Here is a 15,114-nt window from a genome sequence, read left to right as displayed (position 1 = left end):
CTTGAAGGTGCATTCAAGGTAATGCACACTTGAAATCACCACTTTTATTGGTAGCCTATAACTTTAAAGTTTCTTCAGAGAGGAAGGGAGAAGTTTTTAAAGATGAAGAATTCAGTCATTTCAAGGCAAGTCAGTGTGCATTTAAATTGTGTGTCAGCACCTATCAATGTTCATTACTTGCACAATAAAAGTCAAAGAATTATTGGTCTCAAGTGGTTTTTTAAAAATTACCCCATCTGGGCCACTTATGTTACAAACAGTATCAGAAGTTATTCTTCCAATTTGACACAGGAAGACAACTAAATTTTCAAAATCCCAGGAATCAACTCAGCTCACAAGCACCTGAGGAAAAGCTGAACCACGTCCCCAAGTGATGTAGTGTTTTTCCTTTTGTGAAATGCTCTAACCCACATTCACTGACTTAACACATGCTAACAGGACAATGGACAGCGTTTCAGCTGCCAAGAACAAGCTCTGTACAGGATTCCTAACTGACTGCTGTTTTTAGCTCACAATGAGAAGTGAAGGGCTCATACAGCACTTCTTTTCGTCACACAACAGGGACATCTCAGGAGGAGCTGATTGTGTATTTGAGTAGGAAGATATAGAGATTTATAGTCCAGATTCTATGGATGGCTTCCATGTCTAGAAAACCAATGCTGCTCTGAAGGAATTCAGTTACAAGTCACTCTGGGGCATATCTACACTACCACCTCAAATCAACCTATGTTAGGTCAATTTACAGCCACCACAGTAATTATGGCAGTGGCTTACGTCCAGACTACCCTCATTCTGATAGTGGTACACGTCCTCACCAGAGCGTTTCCACCAACTAGTGAGGGGCTCCCCGCAGCAAACAAGGGGGAGGGAAGGAGCCTGGTTTTCAAAGGTGGTAAGCATCTGTAGCTCCCCGTGGCTTCAAATGGAGCTGTGGTGTTTAGTATCCCCAGAGATCAGACCCTAAGTGTCTGAAGCTGGGCACCCAGAATTAGAGACTGTCTTTGAAAACTGGACTGTATGTTACCTGTTTTTGTGTGTGTGTTTGTTTTTTAAAAACGGGAGCCTCAGTGCAGCAGGGCTCCCACTGGGGAGCGTGAAGCTGGGGTCCCTAGCAGCAGCCTAGTTGGTGAGCTAGACTTTCTTGTCAATTTCAGGGCTCCAGCAGAGCCCTGAACTTGACAAGACCGCCAACAGCAGATGTAAGGCATGCAGGATCTACACGGGCACTGCGTCCCCCTAACTACACCGCCATAAGCCCCTGCACCTCTGGGGAGTAGGGCACTTATCTGTGGGAGCAAGGCTGTAGTGTGTACACTGACATAGTTAGGCCAACATAATCTGCCTTATGTCAACCTAACCATGTAGTGTAGGCCACACCTCAGATAATGCATTCTGATAATCACAAGACTAGTGATTATATTGCCAATAATGTGAAGTAGTTCTGCCCAAGCTATTCCTTCCCCATTTACATCTAATCTGAATATTACGTCCCCTAACTTCACAAACCTGCATCACCAGGAAAAGGTTAGCGGTACCATTAATAACTTTACTTATGAAAAAAATCCTCACCTCAAAGCCAATTTTCTAGCGGCAAGAACAAACGGAACTTTTCCTTAGAACAGAGTATATTCACAACACTGCTCTGAACCACTTCCCACTGAAGGAGAAAATCAGTATTCAGAGGTAAAACAATGGTGCCTCAGAGAAACAATTTTCCACTTATTTACTGGTCATTAGTTAATTCCCAAAGCCCATTTGAGATAAATTCACAAAGTTTAGTATATTTCCTTCTCCTCTAAACAGGAACTGGAGAATGCAGTCTGTACTTGAAGGCATTAACTCTTTCATAGAGGTGTACCTCCAAAATTGCATGTTGGACATTTATTAGCAGAGGCAGAGCATTATAAATGTTAGTAAAGAAGCCCCAATGGAACCTTGTTACAAAGTGGAGATTAAAACAAAATTACATTATTTTAGCAGGTGGGTTAAAATAAGTTTACAAGCAGCTGTGTCTAAGGGTATGTCTACACTACCCACCAGATCAGGTGGTGGATGTAGTGGTAGAAATCTGTGAGGGAGTTTAAGTCGTCTGTCCAGAGAACGAAAAGATCGTTGATGTATCTCAGGGATTTCACTGGTTTTGTGGTGCATTTATCCTAAAATTCTTCTTCAAGGTGTCCCATGTTGCAAGGCACTTCAACACCATTCAGTAGGTACTTTGTTTAAAATAGGTTGGGGCGGGGGGGGGGGGAGAAGGAAGGTGGTTTGACACAGCAGGGCTAAGCTGTGCCACTGACAGGCAGGCTGGAGACACTATTACTTTCCAGTCTGTTGCCTTTCTTCCCCTCTCCCGCACCAAAATAACCTCCCTGCACGCAGTGCTCTCTGCTGGGAGATCACACTCATGAGGGACTATCAGTGCTGTGCTACTCACGTTGAAGCAGAACTGGTAAGTCCTTCCCTGGTGAACAAGAGATGCAGATCATTGATAAGTGGTAAACTTATTTTTTGATGGCACAAAAAGTGCGCAAAGGGGAAAACAAGGCCAAGTTAATAAGTACCAGCTTTAAAAGCACAAGTACTAAGTTGCTTCCAACTCACCACTTCCATGTGGACATGGAGCAAATGGGCTTGTTTGTCTTGGCGTGGCTCTTCTAGCTGGTTTACTTTACCTGTAAATTGGATTTACAGGCACTTGTAAAATGCAGCTGCATCCTCTTGATTCATCCCAATCTTAAACTAAAATGTTTTCTCCTTAGTCCTTTGTACAGAAGCAATCTGGAATAGACTAACTATGGCCTCAGAGTTTCTGTCTGGGATCAGGATTCCCTGGGGCATGTATCACAAATCTTTTTTTTTTAAAAAAAAAACAGGATAAAAACATCAAAAGTTGGGGGGTTTTATTATAACTATTTATAAACTAAAAGAATGAAGAGTACTTGTGGCACCTTAGAGACTAACAAATTTATTTGGGCATAAGCTTCCAGGGGTTACAGCCCACTTCATCGGATGCATAGAATGGAACATATAGTAAGAATATTACATTGCAATATTGCATTCTATGCATCCGATGAAGTGTGCTGTAGCCCCCGGAAGCTTATGCCCAAATAAATAAATAAATACACACACACACACAAAACATGAAAAGGTGGAGTAAGAGGCTAATTAAGATGAGCTATTATCAGCAGGAGAAAAAAAAATTTTGTAGTGATAATCAAGATGGCCCAAATAATTTCGTGCTTTGAAATAATAGTTTACCCCCCCCCCAAAAAAAGCCACACACCATCCTTAAGCATTAGTTTTAATTATTTTGTGGCATCCTCATGCGTGCTGGACACATTATAGAAAGTGTATATGACTGGTCCCAGCCCCAGGATGCTTACAGTCTAAGTGATGAACATAACAGCCAGGCAGGGGTATAATCAGACCTCAGCAGGGGACATAGGGGAATGAAAGAAAGATGGTCTCAGTAACTCATATTAGGTAGGTTTCAGAGTAGCAGCCGTGTTAGTCTGTATTCGCAAAAAGAAAAGGAGTACTTGTGGCACCTTAGAGACTAACAAATTTATGTGTTTTGATGGCTTGCTGTTCCCTCCTCAATATATATTTAATGCAAATATTTGTATTGGTGATGCTGCAGAATTATGGTTTTAGTAGCCATCTGAATGAGGCAGAGGTGGAAAACTGACAGATTTCAGAAAACATATCCTGCACAGGAAGAAGCATGGAATAAGAACAAGAGATGTCTCAGACAGAAGGCTACAAAAGGGGCACAGAGGTTAGCACAACTGTTAGAGTGGGTCCTGCAGGGTGTGGGGATGAGGGAAGAACATGAAATGAGACCAGGTCAGAAATGGAGGCAAGGGCTGCAAAATGGGGTACCCTGAAAGAACGAATTAGAAGCCTGAACTTGATGTGTAGAAAAATAAGAAACAAAAGGGCAAGGGGAAGAGAATGACACTGTTGAAGCAAGAGTGTTTTAGCAAGACCCAAGAGAAAGAGACTGTAATAGCTGAGGAGGGAGATGATTAAGGCCTGAACAAGGAGTTGTGCATGTCAGGATAGCACAGAATCATAGAAGATTAGGGTTGGAAAAGACCTCAGGAGGTCATCTAGTCCAACCCCCTGCTCAAAGCCCAACTAAATCATCCCAGCCAGGGCTTTGGCAAGCCAGGCCTTAAAATCCTCTAAGGATAGAAATCCCACCACCTCCCTAGGTAACCCATTCCAGTGCTTCACCACCCTCCTAGTGAAAAAGTTTTTCCTAATATCCAACCTAGACCTCCCCCACTGCAACTTGAGACCATTGCTCCTTGTTCTGTCATCTGCCACAACTGAGACCAGCCGAGCTCCATCCTCTTTGGAACCCCCTTCAGGTACTGAAGGCTGCTATCAAATCCCCCCTCACTCTTCTCTTCTGCAGACTAAATAAGCCTAGTTCCCTCAGCCTCTCCTCATAATTCATGTGCCCTAGCCCCCTGATAATTTTCGTTGCCCTCCGCTGGACTCTCTCCAATTTGTCCACATCCTTTCTGTAGTGGGGGACCCAAAACTGGATGCAATACTCCAGATGTGGCCTCACCAGTGCCAAATAGAGAGGAATAATCACTTCCCTTGATCTGCTGGCAACGCTCCTAATAATACAGCCCAATATGCCATTAGCCTTCTTGGCAACAAGGGCACACTGCTGACTCCTATCCAGCTTCTCGTCCACTGTAACCCCCAGGTCCTTTTCTGCAGAACTGCTGCCGAGGTATTCGGTCCCTAGTCTGTAGCGGTGCATGGGATTCTTCCGTCCTAAGTGCAGCACTCTGCACTTGTCCTTGTTGAACCTCAGCAGATTTCTTTTGGCCCAATCCTCTATAATTTGTCTAGGTCACTCTGGACTCTATCCTTACCCTCCAGCGTATCAGCCTCTCCCCCAGCTTAGTGTCATCTGCAAACTTGCTGAGGGTGCAATCCATCCCATCAGCCAGGTCATTAATGAAGATGTTGAACAAAACCGGCACTAAGACCAACCCCTGGGGCACTCTGCTTGCTACCAGCTGCCAACTAGACATCGAGCCGTTGATCACTACCCATTGAGCCCAATGATCTAACCAGCTTTCTATCCACCTTATAGTCCATTCATCCAATCCATACTTCTTTAACTTGCCGGTAAGAGTACTGTCGGAGACCGTATCAAAAGCTTTGCTAAAGTCAAGATATATCATGTCCACCGTTTTCCCCATATCCACAGAGCCAGTTATCTCATCATAGAAGGCCATCAGGTTGGTCAGGCATGACTTGCCCTTGGTGAATCCATGCTGACTGTTCCTGATCACCTCCCTCTTCTCCAAGTGCTTCAAAATGGCTTCCTTAAGAAGCTGCTCCATGATTTTTCCAGGGACTGAGGTGAGGCTGACTGGTCTGTAGTTCCCCTGGATTCTCCTTCTTCCCTTTTTTAAAGCTAGGCAATCATCCGGGACCTTCCCAGGTCGCCATGAGTTTTCAGAGATAATGGCCAATGGCTCTGCAATCACAACAGCCAACTCCCTCAGCACCCTCTGATGCATTGCATTCAGCCCCATGGACTTCTGTATGTCCAGCTTTTCTAAACAGTCCTTAACCTGTTCTTTCACCACTGAGGGCTGCTCATCTCCTCCCCATACTGTGCTGCCCAGTGCAGCAGTCTGGGACCTTGTCTGTGAAGACTGAGGCAAAAAAAGCATCAAGTACTTCATTGATGTGGAAAAAGCTGGTCACTAGGTTGCCTCCCCCATTCAGTAAGAGGCCCACACTTTCCCTGACCTTTTTCTTGTTGCTAACATATTTGTAGAAACCCTTCTTGTTACCCTTCACATCCCTTGTTAGCTGCAACTCCAGTTAGCAGGGGTAGAGTTTTTAAACGCTGAAGGAAAGAGAGACAGAGGCGAAAGAGGAGATGCCGTAAGTCACGACTTTCCTCTGAGTCTCCCAGTACATACTGAACTGTTTGGGCATGTCTACACTTACTGGGGGATCATGAGCAGCGATCAATGCATCGGTAGTTGATTTAGCAGGTCTAGTGAAGACCTGCTAAATCAACCGCAGCTCACTCTCTGGTCGACTCCTGCACTCCACTGGATCAAGAGGAATAGGGGGGAGTCGGTGGGAGAGCATCTCCCGTTGACATTGAGTAGTGTGGACCCCACGGTAGAGTAGATCTAAGCTATGTCAATTTGAGTTACACTATTCACGTAACCCAAATTGTGTAGCTTAGATCGAACTTCCCCTGTAGACAAGGCCTTAATTAGCTCTTATGGGCAGGGACAGTACAGTACTGAGTACACCCTCTGCACAGAGTCAATTCTTTTTTAAAACCAGAAAAAAAACACTTGATTATTCCACATGAGAGAAGAGAAGCTCATTATATTATGCAAAGAGGAAACAGTCAGAACCTTCTTTTAAACAAATCTACCAAAGCAAACACAAGGAAAGATTTCAGCAGGAGCCAGGAACTGCAGGAAGATTCTCTTGTAATTCAAGCAATGCCTTTATCTGAAGGAGAGAGATGCTGTTGTACAGACAAGGCTGGGGCTGTACTGTGTGTGTTCACCCCTCCCAACCCTGCTACAGCTCACTCTGAGTCATTCTCCATTAGCAGAGGTGTGGGAAAATAACAGTTAAACAGCATTCTTTACAAGTATCCTACACAAAGCAAAGTCTTGAGACTCCTAAAAAGCAAAACAGTATAGTGGTACATTGAGCCAAGTCAACTGGGCAAGGCCTAATTGTGTAACCATTTTCTGAGCCAGGGACTGGAAACAATAATTAGATTTCTATAATGAGCTGAAGTAGTTTTTCAAACAGTCCCAGCAAGCCAAGCACCAAGTGCTAGTCAGCAGAGAACATTGATAATGGGATTTATTGTAGCAGAGATACAAAACAGCCACAGGCTGTTGTCGTAGTTTTAATCCCATCAGAAAAACTCAACATGTGTGGTGATCAGAGTGCTAATTTCTCGTACCTGTCAACAGAACACAGGTCATTTTCCCTATTACAATGCATCCCTCTGGGAACCTCCATGTGAAGCTGACAGGGCCAATTCCTTACAGTAATTTCCTGACTTAAATGCCTTATGAGAGGAAGGACACTTCATGAGATCAGAGCATCTCATGCACTAACAACTATGCAGCAGAGGGAGTGTACAGGAGGAGACCCACTCTTCATGAGCTGCTAGCCTTGGATAAAATAACAATTGAAAAAATATTCTTTTGCAAGTGTGGCAATCATTTTTCCAGCATCCCTTTAGGGCTATATCTTTGCTGCAAAGTTAACTCTGACTCCTTTCTGGGTGTTGCCCCTAGCCCAGCTCCCATCCACACACACAGATGTCTCACTGGAGCATGGTGGGGCTGCCTAGCCAGCAAATACTGGGATATAGGCTAAAGCCCAAGCATTGCTTACACTAGGGTTGGTAAATCCTGCTAATGCCGTCCAATTGTTCCATCTCTCCTGCTCCCTGGGTGCTCAAAAGGACAGTCAAGTTCTCCCACAATTCATTGAGAAGGAGTCAGAGCAGCTCAGGTTTCTGTAGTGCTTAGAACCTTGGGATATCCCCCCAGAAGTCCTACCGCCTCACACGACCCAGTAAAGCACTAGCATGGATGCAGTGGAGTGGACACACTCGACTACAGCCGCTTACACCTGAGCTAAGCCAACCTGCATAAACTCTGCAGTGAAGATTGTATACCTTTGTTACTCTGAGGGCCATGCTAAATCCATTCTCCTCCTGGAGGAGAAGCAAATGATCTCCCTTCCGAGTCCATCAGTTCTTAAGTAGCTGGAAGGCTACCCCATGCTAGGAAGGCTCCTCTGTGACAGGAGGGTGTGTCTTCTACCAACGTGGATACTCTCTCACCCGTTTATCCTTCTGTTTAAATTATGAACGTCACCTAACCTCTTCAATAGAAGCTCCCAAAACCCCAAATCGACAAGAATCTAAATGCCAGCTCTGAAAGCGAGGGACAAACAAAGCCAGCCCTGTTTTATGTCTCTTGCATATAGGCTAGAGGAAGTGCTCATGACAAGCACACAACTCATGCTAGCCCTTCACCCTTTCAGAGCAATGCAGAGACACTCTACAAGATGCACGTCATGCGTGGGGCTTGAAGATTTACCAGACACCTAACAGCCGGAGGACCCAACCTACTAGCCCAGAGGCAGAAATGTAAAATGAAGAAGGTGGGGGCTCCAACAGGGAGATGCTAGGGCAAGACTCTGCTGAGTAGCCCAGCTTTCACCCTGCCCCCCAAACACCTACTGGGGAGGGCATAAGGATTTTGGCATGGACTCTACTTGGAGGCATCCTCTTTCATATCCTCCGGTTATGAACGTGAACGTGGTTATGAAGGTGTCTGAACGGCTGCTGCAGACATGGGGGGTAGTTTCCACCCCTCTCCCTCAGTACCCTGTGAATAACTGCTGTGCCTAATTCCATAGCTCCACGCAGCATCCCTAAGGAGCACTAGTGTGAAATGGACTATTCTTGACAGCTTCACAGCTGCCCACAGGTTTCTAAATAGCAGCAGAAAAACTGACCAGATGTCCTGATTTCACACTGCTGCTGCTTGTGGCTCCAGTGCCTCTCCTTGGCAGAACCAACTTTCTTCATGCTCAGAGCTTGTCTAAACAGAAAAGGTTATCTGTACACTTATACCAGCCTCACATATCATTTACAGCATGCTATTGTTATTTGTATTAGCAGACCACGAGGTATACCAGCATAAATCCCTGTGTGAACATTCTTAGCAACTTAAACTAAACCAGTAAGAAGCACTAATTCTGGAATAAGAACGTCTACATTGGGAGTTATGCCAGTAGAACTACAACAGTGTAATTACACCAGAGGTTAACGTCACAGCCATTAGGGCTAGTTATAATTTAATCAGATGAAAGTTTATATTCTGCAGAAGTTGGTGGCTTAGCTACCAACTCTAGCAAGGGAAAGCTACCCACTCACTAGTAGAGGATTTTTCACAATCAATTCAGGTCACCCAAAATCAGAACTCCGATTTATGAGGGGGGCAAAAATTATCTGGTCGATCAAATGAAAAACAAGGAACAGGGTAGTTAGCTGCCCAAGAACAAGGACAGAGAAGGCTGCAGTCTTCAGCCCCAGAACATTACTACAGATAGAGTGATACCAATTGTTGGCACAGAAAGATCTAAATCACGCGCTGGATACCAGGTGCTGTGAGTTACATCTGTAAATTACAGAGAGTTCAGAAACATCTTTGGCCATCTTCCCTGTAAAGCTCTCAGCACGAACAGTAAATTGTCCTCTCTTGTGTAGGCCTACCTACACACCCATTACAGTCAGCAACAGCAATCTGAGGCCTTGTCTACACTGGCCGAGGGGGAAGGGGCGGGGAGAGAAGAGAAATTGATCTAAGTTACGCAACTTCAGCTACGTGAATAACATAGCTGAATTCAACGTACTTAGATCTACTTACTGCGGTGTCTTCAATGCTCCCCCGTCAACTCCGCCTGCATCTCTCGCCCTGGTGGAGTACCAGGGTCAGGAGAGCACTCGGCGGTTGATTTATTGTGTCTAGACTAGACAAGATAAATCAACCCCCACTGGATCAATCACTGCCTGTCGATCCAGCTGGTAATGTAGACAAGCCCTGACAGTCATTCTATTTGCTACCTTAGCCATGGTCCATGCAGTTACAAACAATCCAAGTCACCCATACTAAATGACTACACAGGACAGACAGGTCATTTGGTAGCCGTGAAAATGACAGGTTGGTAGTTTTACAATGAACATATCTGTTTAGTTTGATTAGTACTGCACAGAGCAGTAACCTCTCCTTTGTAATCACGCTGACAATCTGTTGCTATGACAGTAAATACTGCAAAGCTCCAACCACAGTTAAAACATCTTGAAATGCAAGAGTTACTTTCTCGTACGGAAGTTGGAGGAAAAGGTTTGACAGTTCTTCTAGAAAGCAATGAAGGATCCACTAGAGTATAAAGTGTCAGGGTTTAGCCAAATGGAGAAGTGCCTTATCAAGAGCTAACGCTAATCAAGTAGAGCGAGAGGTCTACAAGCCTCCAGATGTCCTTTTAGAGAGATGAATGGAGACATGCAGTTTGGCAGCAACATTCAATGAGAAGCCACCAAGCGACCTTGTTCTTAGGCATGCTGGAGACAGCTCAGACTTGAATAGCTTAGAACACAATGCACAAGACCCAGCTGCTTGCCTTTAATGGTATAAGCTACCAGCAAACTGTTAGCAAGATCTCAGCTGTCCCTTAAAGGCACAAATAGGTTAGAGACCTGGACTGAACGAGTAGGTAAGCTGCATATGCCTCTGCCGAATGTGTTCTGGAAATTTTTCTGGAGAGTAATCCAAAACTCCTAACCTCACTTCACTGCTTAGATTAGAAAGTAGCCATCAACCCTTTTCCCACCCTGGAGGTATAGCATATCTGTAATAGGCCAGTCATTTGGCCTGCTGTGGAAGTTCACTGTTCAATAGGGCCATGTTGAAGACACTGGACAGGTATTTCAAAAACTTGGTACCCAAAAGGAGCAGAGAGCAACGTGCTATCCCAGGCTAAATTTCAGAAAGCTACCTTGCACTGTCCGACAAGACTGTAACAGATACTGTAGCACATGTCACAGCAGATCTATTAGGAAACAGGTTTAGACCTTCAACAAGGACATAAGAAAAATAATGTGCGTTGGCAGATACTAGTCACTCTATCCTACAATCGTCGTAACAGGCAGGACCATTAGTAATGCTGTAAAGGTCTGACAGCATTCGTTACAAAATCCTGTTAATCACAATGGTGGTATGCCCCACTCCGCTTTAAAAAACAACACTGCAGTATTTTAAAATGCTTACACCATTTTTCCAGAGATTAACTAAACTCACTCTTTGAGATTCAAGAACATCCTGCCAAAGCTTCCCCTTCTCCACACACCCACAGCTTCCATCTTGAGGGAGAATGAAAAAGAATGCAGACTATTTTCGTGGGAGTGGTAGGAACTGGCCATTCAACTGCTTTGGCTTCAAACCTGATATGCAAGTTGTTAGCACCAACTGAAAAGCACTGGAAAGTCCTCTGAGTTGGAGAAATAAAGAAGTAATTTTTAACTTTTGGGGGGATAATTTTTAAAAATGAGACCTTGTAGTCAGTCAGTAATGCACACTAAGCCCTATCAGTATTCTGAAAAGCAAATCCTAATTTTCTGAGGAGCTTGTGTTTTCAGAAACAGCAGCTGAGAGTGTGCCACAGACACTTTCAATTAATTCATGACAGCAGCATTCTACATGATGGAGAACACATTATTTTTAGTCTACAGACTCCTAGAGAATTCTGGAGTGCTCAGGACTGGAATAGAGCACATTCTGAAGCCAACGCTAAGAAATCAGCAGCCCAAGGTTGCGTGGAAAGAAAGCCAGAAAATATCTAAAAAGCACTCTGGAGACCAGAAGAACCTAGAAAGTGTGAAGTGTAATGACAAAAAGGGTTGCAACCACCACTTGATTTGTCCAATATAGTAATAGGCCTCTAGGAGCAGTTTGCCACATCCACCCAGCACCCTTTAATCTCTGGACTTCAACCACATCATTTTTGCTACTGTCACCCATTAACATGCTATTAAAAAATCAACAGAATATTTGGACGTCTAGTACCTGGTGCACTGTGTCACAGTAGAGGTGCTGTAGCTAGAAAATTCAACACAAGTCAACTTACTCAATACTACCAAGGTAATGCAGATGTTCCACAGCTGCCTATAGCATATTCACATGCAAGATCAATTTAGCACATGGGTGCAGCCTAAGATATGGCTCTCTCTGCACTGGGTGGTTTTGATCAGGCCAATGTTTTTAATTAGGTCTTAAAAATAAAGTCTAAATAAATTCTAACCATGCCATGCTTTCCAACCATACCTTGTGTCTAATCTGTGAAGACTTGGTTGGGGTAAAGCCTCTCTTCTGGTGAGCCACCTCACAGTTTCATACCACAAGACAATTGTGCTTGACAGGAATACTGCTGCAGATGAATCTGCTCAGAGTGAAGCTCTGCAGAGATCCTTTGACTGCAGCTCCTAACCAGACCAAACCAGAATGAGATCAGGCCCATTTATTTTCAAAGCATGAAGCAAGATACACCCCCCCAACCCCTTTTTCTCCACCCTTCCCCAATAATATGCTTTAAAGAACACTTATTTCTCATGGGGGAGGGGGAGGAATGAGAAGCAGAAGATGGAGGAATTTAAGTAACACCAGCTGCAGCAAAGAAAGACTATGAATACGCTCTCTTATGGGCAAATTCATTGTTACTGTATGTAACAAGCAGATATCATAATAAGCACATTAGAAATGCTTAAGATAGACAATGCCTCCTGCCCAGATCTCAGTATTACCTTCCTGTTTATAACAGATCCTCAGTGGGAGGATAGTACTGAGTCTCCATATGCCATATGGCAACTGGGAGATTCCAGAAAAATCAGCACTTCCTGATGCATAATATCTAATTCTGCCTGCAGCATCTGTACATGCAGAACTTCCTGCTTATTACATCTGGGCCCATGGAAAAGAAGCCCTTGAGGAATTCCACCATGATTTCAACAGTTTCCATCCCACCATCAACCTCAGCCTAGACCAATCCACACAAGGGGTCCATTTCCTGGACACCACTGTGCTAATAAGCGATGGTCACATAAACACCACCCTACACCAGAAACCTACTGACTGCTATGCCTACCTACATGCCTCCAGTTTCCATCCAGGACACACCACACAATCCATTGTCTACAGCCAAGCTCTGCGATACAACCACATTTGCTCCAACCCCTCAGACAGAGACAAACACTTACAGGATCTCTATCGAGCATTCTTAAAACTACAATACCCACCTGCTGAAGTGAAAAAACAGACTGACAGAGCCAAAAGAGTACCCAGAAGCCACCTTCTACAGGACAGGCCCAACAAAAAAAAATAACAGAACGCCACTAGCTGTCACCTTCAGCCCCCAACACAAACCTCTCCAACGCATCATCAAAGATCTACAACCTATCCTGAAAAATGATCCCTCACTCTCACAGATCTTGGGAGACAGACCAGTCCTCGCTTACAGACAGCCCCCCAACCTGAAGCAAATACTCTCCAGCAGCCACACAACAAAAACACTAACCCAGGAACCTATCCTTGCAACAAGAAAAGGAGGACTTGTGGCACCTTAGAGACTAACCAATTTATTAGAGCATAAGCTTTCGTGAGCTACAGCTCACTTCTTCAGTTCTGTAGCTCACGAAAGCTTATGCTCTAATAAATTGGTTAGTCTCTAAGGTGCCACAAGTCCTCCTTTTCTTTTTGCGAATACAGACTAACACGGCTGTTACTCTGAAACCTATCCTTGCAACAAAACCCAATGCCAACTCTATCCACATATTTATTCAAGTGACACCATCATAGGACCTAATCACATTAGCCATGCCATCAGGGGCTTGTTCACCTGCACATCTACCAATGTACTATATGCCATCATGTGCCACCAATGCCCCTCTGCCATGTACATTGGCCAAACCAGACAGTCTCTATGCAAAAGAATAAATGGACACAAATCTGACATCAGGAATCATAACATTCAAAAACCCGTAGGAGAACACTTCAACCTCTCTGGCCACTCAGTAACAGATTTAAAGGTGGCAATTTTGCAACAGAAAAGCTTCAGAAACAGACTCCAAGGAGAAACTGCTGAGCTTGAATTAATATGCAAACTAGATACCATTAACTTGGGTTTGAATAGAGACTGGGAGTGGCTGGGTCATTACACATATTGAATCTATTTCCCCATGTTAAGTATCCTCACACCTTCTTGTCAACTGTCTAAATGGCCCATCTTGATTATCACTACAAAAGTTTTTTTCTCCTGCTGACAATAGCTCATCTTAATTCGCCTCTTACTCCGTCTTTTCATGTTTTGTGTGTGTGTGCGCGTGTGTGTTTATATATATCTTCTTACTGTATGTTCCACTCTATGCATCCGATAAAATGGGCTGTAGCCCATGAAAGCTTATGCTCAAATACATTTGTTAGTCTCTAAGGTGCCACAAGTACTCCTGTTCTTTTTGCGGATACAGACTAACTGAAATAAGCAGGTTTCAGAGTAGCAGCCGTGTTAGTGTTCTTCTAGAGCCTAAGCTGAAGATCACAGATCAGGAATCTGCAAGCTCTTTGCAAGCTGGAGGCTTGGAGTCATAGAGACTAACAACCAGCAGGACTTTGCATCTTTACAAATCAACTAAAACCAAGGTACCTGTGTTACAAGACAACAGAATGAAGCTTTCACATAACTAATAGTGAGACTTTGAATCTTAGGATGCTTTATTCACAGCACTATTTTGTTTGTCTCAAGAATAAGGAAAGAAGTGACTGTAGAAGGAGAATGAATAGAAAGCTACTTGTCATTGATAATTCCAAGAGAAAAGCAAGCTAAAGATGGAGATTTTATGACCCAATAGTTATGCTATAAAAAGCCACCCACTGTGGCATTTTTTAAGAACCAGCTTTTGCTTTTGGCTTATTAAAAATTACCAAGATTACACCCCAAAATGATAGGGGTGAACTCCTCAGTATGCTTTCATTTTTGAGCCTGCCAGCGACCAGCATTCCCTGTCTAGGTACTTATATGGCCCCATCACTGCAATATCGAAGTAGCTCCCACGAGTAAAAAGTTACAATATTTCTCACTTCCTTCTTTGCTGACAAGAAGAGGGCTTGGGTCGTTTTTTCCCCTCTCCTGGGCAGAGCACAGGACTGGGACTCAGACGACTCAGGTTCAATTTCCAGCTCTGCCATTTCTTTGCTGGGAGACCTTGAAGCGCAGGGAAATGACTTGCCCAATTTCCCCATCTGTAAAATGGGAACAAGTATACCAACTGCCTGTGTAAAGTGCTTTGAGGCCTATGGATGAAAAACATGCATTATATAAGAGATCAGCATTACTGTAACTAAGTAGTGAATACGTTATTGCAGGAAGGGCTGGGTTTCCTTCAAGCCTCTCCAACACGAAGACCTGAAGTAGTAATTTGTTTGTGTTTTCTTACCTATCCACCCTATTTGGAGTACA

The 15,114-nt window shown here is 44.0% G+C and overlaps 1 protein-coding gene across 4 annotated transcripts in view; it reads right to left on the bottom strand.

Moving 5' to 3' along the window:
- SELENOI (selenoprotein I) overlaps positions 1–15,114 on the bottom strand; it is a 59,940-nt gene that overhangs the window by 39,672 nt on the left and 5,154 nt on the right. Inside the window, exon 1 of one of the 4 annotated variants that reach the window (XM_073335509.1) lies at positions 11,931–12,172. The exons of the other annotated variants lie outside the window; for them this stretch is intronic. The gene's annotated coding sequence lies outside the window, so the exon portion shown is untranslated. Of the gene's footprint in view, positions 1–11,930; positions 12,173–15,114 lie in introns of those variants that run through there. 4 annotated transcript variants of the gene reach the window in all.

This window comes from Lepidochelys kempii, chromosome 3 (genome assembly GCF_965140265.1).
Source record: "Lepidochelys kempii isolate rLepKem1 chromosome 3, rLepKem1.hap2, whole genome shotgun sequence".
Taxonomy (NCBI): domain Eukaryota; kingdom Metazoa; phylum Chordata; order Testudines; family Cheloniidae; genus Lepidochelys; species Lepidochelys kempii.
This window is presented reverse-complemented; position numbering and strand designations above follow the sequence as displayed.